The following is a 7460-nucleotide window of genomic DNA, read 5'->3' as shown; positions in this document are numbered from 1 at the left end:
ATTTCTTGTAGATTCTGCATATAAGGGGAAAGATATGGTATTTGTCTTTCTTAGGTTGGCTTCTTCACTCAACATGATGCTCTCTATTTTCATGCATTTTCCTGCAAATTACATAGTTTCCTTCTTTATTGATGAATAATACTCCATTATAACACTAAACTTAACAAGGCAGTGGGAAAAAAGATGTCTGAGAACAGATTAAATGAATCAATCACAAGCTCTAGAACTGGAAGTAGACATTCTTTTCTATCCAGATATGAATAAGAATATAAAAATTAATTATTTAATTTTAAGATGCTTCCCATATTAAACAGGAAAAGTTCATGATTAAGAACAGCTTTTGCACAAGTAGAAAAAAATCATAAAATTGATTAAATAATGTGACGTATTTCTAAAACTTTGTTGCTTCAAAAATTCAAATCAAAGGACATTCTAGGTAGTCATCAAATAAATAGAAAACTTAGTTGCACAAAACACCCAATTCCATAAGTACAGGAATGACTCAGGGTTTGGACTAAATCTACTTAGCTTTTGGGTGTTGAGTATGACAGTTGCTGTTTGCCTTGGTTACTGACACACAGAGGACCCACAGATTCCTTACGCCTTTGTGAGTCAATGTCACAATGCTATGTTGTCACTTAGGATTTTTTATCTGCTACTTCAAGTTAAGGAGGAAAGGGCTGAAATGTATGTTTTTAAAATACATCCAGGACAACACTTCTATTTTGGAACTCTTCACTGGTTAAATAAAAAACCCTCCAACAGCTGCTAGATAGGAGAGGAATACCAATCATTTCAGAAGCTGAAAAGCTTCAGGTTTGTTTTTTTTTTTTTTTTGAAAAATAAGCCCATTCAAAGCCAGAGAGGGCTGTGATACTCCAAATGAAATGCTAAAACCTAGGCTGCATTTTGTGTCATCGGTAAGGCAGGATGTAGAGAGGACCTCCAAGTGTGCAATTTTCCCTGAACATTATTGTGGAGTGCCTTTTTTTTTGGAAGGAAAGATTTCTTTTGGTTTATATAGTATCTGTAGTGTCATTTTTGTGAGATGCCCTCTCAGGCTCCCTAGATTGATTATAAACTTGTACCTCTACTCTACAAGCTCTTGTACACAATGCACATGCCAGAGAACTGAGATAATGTTGAAATTCATCAGGCACCATCTATGAAATAAAGGCTGTGCAGCCATATCAGCACATGCTACCAGTAGTATTTCTCTCCCTCCCCACCCCCCTCTCTTTCTCTCTCCCTCCCCCTCTCTTTCTTTCTCTTTCCCTTCCTCCCTCCCTCCCTCCCTCCCTCCCTCCCTCCCTCCCTCCCTCCTTCCCTCCCTCTCTCCCTCTCTCTCTCTCTCTCTCTCTCTCTCTCTCTCTCTCTCTCTCTCTCTCTCTCTCTCTCTCTCTCTCTCTCTCTCTCTCTCTCTGTCCTGAATTTATTTGAAAGAATTTCAGAAAGTAAATGTGTTTGTTGGAAGGCAAGCTGCTGTTCTTGCTTTTGGAAGACACAGAGATGCTGAAAGCCTTTCAACTTTTCTATGCAATTATCAAAACACATCTCAGATGCCGAGACACGCTCTGCATGCCACAGTAGTGGTGATTCTTTCCCGAATTCTCCTTCATCTTAAGGGTTCTGAAGGTACTATTTGGCACATCTAGGCCTTTCAAAGTCACAGGTATTTTTGGGAGGTGGGGGAGGTTGTTTTGTTTTTTGTGGGTTTTTTGTTGGTGGTGGTGGTGGTCGTCGTGGGCTTGAACTCTGGACTTGTGTGCTGTCCCTCAGCTCTTCAGCTCAAGGCTAGTGCTCTACCACTTGAGACACAGCGCCACTTCCAGCTTTTTTCTTTTTGCTTATGTGGTGCTGAGGAATCGAACCCAGGACCTCAGGCATGCAAGGCAAGTGCTCTATCACTGAGCCACCTTCCCAGCTCCTCTTTCCAGAATTTTTGTTCATGCCATCTTTTGTGCACATAACTTCTGTGGTCTCCTGGCTTCTTCAAAATTTTCTCCCATTTATTTCATACTGTCTCACTAGCTGGTAATGATGCTGGAAAATTAATTCACTCTGCAAGAATGCATTCAAATGTTATCCTCGTAGAGAAGACTTGGCTAGCCTCTCCAGGAAAAGTTGGGTGCTTACTCTCATATCTTCTCAGCATCTTGTTCATTCTTCTATTCCATCATTAATCGATTTGTTCATGCTCTCATACCAAAGGAGAAAAGGTAATTTGTCCATTTTTTGTAGCCCCAATACTCAGGGGACTATCTCCCCTAAGTGAAAAGAGCATAAAGGATGTTCTTATTCACAATAGGACAACACAAAAGATGAAGGTGTAATTTTCTGCCTTTCACAAATGACCCTTGTCTTTTTTTCCATTTGAGATTTCCATTTCAATTCTAGATGAGTATGAAACCTGTTAGTTTCAGTTATTTTTCCTATCAAAGGAAGTTTCTAGTTGTTTGAGGCTCATTTTGGAGGAGTAAGTCCCTAGAGTCCAATGTCACTTTCCTTTAGTTCATCCGAAATCACATGCTAGAGGACACTCATAATATGGAGTCTTACATATCCCCAGGGGAAAACATTAAGAGCCTTTTCCTTCTTTTTGAGTTGGACAAATAACATCACCACCAACAGAGGATCTTTGTGTAGAATTTTGCTGACCAATGCCAGACTCAGGGAAAATCACCCAGGTTGATTTTCAATAATATGTGGTCAACCCATGTCTGACATCCAGAAACATCTCTGTGAGTCTCAATCTGTCAATAAGTTCATTTAACCTGCTTATCTAATCAATTATTAAGAGTCCCTTTAAGTATCTTGATGGCATAATCATTTTCCAAAGTATCCAGCCTATCACCTACTGGGGTCAAACTTATTGTTGGACTGCAAGAATAAAACTCCTTGTTGAATTGATGATTTCTTCCATCTTGATTGGTAAGAATTTGTTTGCCTTTCCTCTTTAGCATAGCACAGTACCTGGCACAAAGTAGTGCACATGTGGTTACATGGATTCAAATTCCATTATATAATACAGTAACTGCATGTAATCCATTCCCATTCACTTCCACCCCTAACTTCCCAGATTTGCACATTCACTTTCTCATATGCATTGCTTTGTATGGTTCATTGCTAAAGACATGTGTGTGTGTGTGTTCTCTACTTTCATTCTGCACTGCTCAGGATCAAACCTAGAGCTTTGTTCATACTAGGCTAGACTACATCCTCAGCCCTATTAGAAGCTTTTAATCACACATCATATTTAAGGAGGAGGGAAAAATGTGCTGAGAATCCCCAAAAGACAAGGCCAGGTCATATGGTTTAATCTGGGAGGATACCAAACTGAAATCAGAGGTCATCTCATACCTAGATAGACAGAATGTTTATCTGTCAAAACACCATGTTCTTTGAGTGTATTAGGTTGCCAAATAAGTCTTCCAAACACCACAAACTGAGAAATGTAGTGTGTGTGCCAGGCCTGAGGCTTGATCTCAGGGCCCAGGTGCTGTCTCTGAGCTTTTTTGCTCAAGGCTAACACTCTACCATTTCCAGTTTTTGCTTGGTTAATTGGAAATAAAAGTCTCACAGATTTTCCTGCCTAGACTATTTTCAAACAATGATCCTTAGATCTCAGACTCTTGAGTAGTGAGTAATTGTTTTTTAATTTTATTTTATTATAAAGGTGATGTACAGAGGAATTACAGTTACATAAGTAACTTGCCAATTCCCCTTCCCTTGTTTTCTCCCACTTTCCCTCCTGCCTCAACTCACCTCCCTCCAAAAAGTTGTAAAATTATTTTCCAACATAGTGCCTTGTGAATATCACTGTTACATTGGTCCTTTGTCTCATCATTTTGTGATTCCTCTCCCCTTCCCCAAATCAGATAAATGCATATACAAGACACAGGGTTGAGTAATTTTTTTGACATCCTAAATTTCTGGATTTGGAAATGGTTATAACAAAATATATGTGTCAGTTTTTTTAACATATATTAGGTATCTTGTATTTAAATATCTTATATTTGGTTGATGATTTCTTGATTCCTATGTATATTAGATTTTCTGGAGCATATTATTTAAGGAATAATTTATACTCTGTTTTGAGATTTTATTTCCCCAAGTCAGCTTGGGCTGCTATAACAAACTGCCATGAACCAGAAGGCTTAAACAGCAGAAATTTATTCTTCAGTTCAAGGCTGGGAATCTGAAGTCAAGTTGCCACTAGGGTAAGATCCAGTAAAGGCCTTCCTCTGGATGTGCAGGCAGACACCTTCAGGGTGCCCTGCCAGGGTGGACAGCAGGTCTCTCATGTCTCCTCTTACACAGACTCTAATTCCATCCACAAGATCTACATCACCATGATTTATTGCCTTCCAAAAGCCCATCTCCTTAAAAAGGAGTTAGGATTTCACCATATGAGTGGGAAGAAGAGATATCAACTTTCAGTCCACAACACACTTACGCTAACTCTGTTAAATCCAAGGAGAAAAAAGAAGAACAAAGGCCAGAATATATAAAAAGCAGAAAATAAATCTTAGTGTAAAAAAGAGAATTCACTCTAATTGAACATAGAAAAACTTAATGTCCATTATGACAGAAAGCAGGAAACTGTCTAATGAATGTGGTTGGGCAGACTTCAAACTCCCTAATGAATAATTATCCCCTCTAACTCATGCTAGACAAGAGACCCCTTTGCCTTGCAATTTAACTTCTCCAAAAAAGAGTTCATTTGTTTCTCTGCCCTTAACCTTTTAAGCCAATTGGACATTAAAGCATTCTAATGCCTACTCTGAAATCAGGCACATTCATGTTGCAACAAAACATCTGGGCATTTGTCATTTTCCTCAAAGGTTGCTCCAATTCTTCTCTCTTTTCTTTTTTTTTATTACTTGCTAATAACTGTGCTAAAGAATTCTCTCCTTTCAAAATGACATTCTAAGATTATACATAGTGATACAGTTAAATAGATATTATAATAACTGTAAACCTCAAATCTTCATTAAGGGAGAATAAAGGAAAAGAAAAATGATGGGATATGTGGTTTTAGCTACTTTTAAAAAGAAAAGATGAAATTTTAACATCTATTAAATATGACTAGGAATAGGTAGGTGCCTAATACATCATTTTTTTATGTTTGAAATACTCGTAACTTAAAATTGAAAAAAATAACTATTTCAACTAGATACAAGAAATTGCAGTAAAACTTAGCATTTCCTACCCTGTAAACTTCTACTGTTCTTGTATTACCAAACCCTATGCATGGTTAAATTTTATTTTTTCTTGTTCTGCTTCACTACCATGCAGCTCTGCTGCACAAAACCATGATGCTATTTACTGGAAACATACAAAATCGCCTTAACCATTCTAGCAAATTGCTGAGTAAAAGCAAAATGTGTTTTTTTTCTCTACTTTAACCAGCTTAAGATCATATTACCCACCTAGGTTATCCCAAGTACTTTCTATTTCACTCAGATCTCAACATCCTTACCTCATTTCCTGAAAGGTCTTTGAAAATTTTGTTGACTTGTCCTAAGCTTTATAAGCTTCAAGGGTGCTTTTCAAAGGAAGCACTTTTCTAAGAATTCCAGACATGGCACCATATCTTGATAGCTTATTCATGGAACTAACAAGACTACACTTGTGGAGATTTTTAGTGTGGCTTTTGGTGTTATATCTGGTCTCATGGCATGGTGAACAGCCCCTAATCTGACAGATGCCCACTTCTAGTGTTCATACCTTAGTATAGAAGATTCTTATGACTTGCTTCTAGCAAACAGAACACAGCAAAGGTGATGGGATGCCACTCCCATGTGTATATTGTAACATGTAAGGTCACAACTTAGCAGACTGGAATGACAGATTCTCCTTGTCATCTTGATAAAGCAAAGACTATACTAAGAGCCAGGTGAAAATGGTTCATGCCTATAATCCTAGCTACTCAGGAGGCTGAGATCCAAGGATCATGGTTCAAAGTCTGGGCAGGAAAGTCAGTGAGACTCTCATCTCCAATAAACTACTCAGAAAAAAAACTAGAAGTGGCACTGTGACTCAAATGGTAGAGTGCTAGCCTTAAGCAGAAAAGCTCAGGGACAGCACCCATGCCCTGAGTTCAAGTTCCACAACTGGAAAGGCGGAAAAAAAGATGCTAAGGAAGCCATGGCAACAGCCAGAATGAAGCCTGAGCTGTCAGTCATACATCCTCAAGGAAATGAATTCTGCCAACAAGCTGAATGAGTTTTGAAGCACATTTTCCCAGACTAGTCTCCAGGTTTAAAGACAGCCTACACAACATCTTGGTTCAGCCCTATGAGACCCTCAGCAGAAGACCAGTTAAGCCTTGACTCCTGAGCACTGGCAGCCAGCATAATAAAGGTGTGCTATTTTAAATGGAGTTTGTGGTAATTCATTATACAACAGAAAATTAAAACACTGGGACAGATATTTCTTTCAAAAGAAAGACAAGAGGCTATGAAGAAAAAGAAAGAGAAGGGTAAAAGAAGTGAAATTATACCTTCTGGGAAAAAGTAAAACAAAAGAAATGTAGAATCTTTGTCCAGAGAAGCAATAACCAGCACAAATATTTGAATAGAAATATTTGAAAAGGAATTTCTTCTGGGCTGCTGCTCTAGGAAAAGAGGAGATTTGATGGTATGACATGGGAAGTATCAAAGAATTTCAGTTTCACTAAATAGATGGGAGAAGTACACAAAGATTCAGTCTAGGACTCAGCCAGTGAACATGCCAAAACTCATACTGTGTGGTGGCACTGTGTTAGGCCCTGTGTATAGCACTGGCCCTTTAACATCTCACCACCTACAAGGTAGTTACAGGAACAATCCCATGGCAGAGATAAGAACATTGAAGCATATCACTATCAAGCGGCTTGCTAAAGACATTGCAGCTGGCAAGACAGTGCTAGAAAAAAACTGCACCTGCTCATTCCACAGTCTTATGTCTAGGACTTAAGACACAGTGAGGAAAATGTATTTCAGCTCAGGACACAGAGTGCTGCCTGGGAGAAATGAACACAAGAACCAAGGAGATTGAAACTGATGGAACAACAGGAAGGCAACCATTAGCCTTTTTCAGGAGCAAGAAGAAAGTAAGTACCAATGTTTTAACAAATAAAATAAACATTTTTTACAATTGTCAATGAAAAAAATCAAATAATTTGTTAGCAAAAAAAATTATATCCTTGACAAAGAGGGCCAGTAGCAGCAAGTTAGAAGGACAGAATCAAAGTTTCTTACATTTCTTTTTTTTTTTTGTCTTTTCTTTTTTGGTACTGGGGATCAAACCCAGGACGTTGCACTTGCTAGGCAAGCGCTTTGCCACTGAGCTACATCCCAGCCCCAAAGTTTCTTACATTTCTGAGCTGTATTTTTATCCTGTCATTTGGCTTTCATTTCTATATTTTGTTAATGAATTCCATCTTTTGGTTTGATCTCTTTTTTCCCCCTTTTAAA

This window comes from Dipodomys merriami, unplaced genomic scaffold (assembly GCF_024711535.1).
Source record: "Dipodomys merriami isolate MVZ:Mamm:240054 unplaced genomic scaffold, mDipMer1.0.p SCAF_1, whole genome shotgun sequence".
Classification (NCBI taxonomy): Eukaryota; Metazoa; Chordata; class Mammalia; order Rodentia; family Heteromyidae; genus Dipodomys; species Dipodomys merriami.
The sequence above is the reverse complement of the archived record's forward strand: the minus strand, read 5'-3'. Positions refer to the sequence as shown.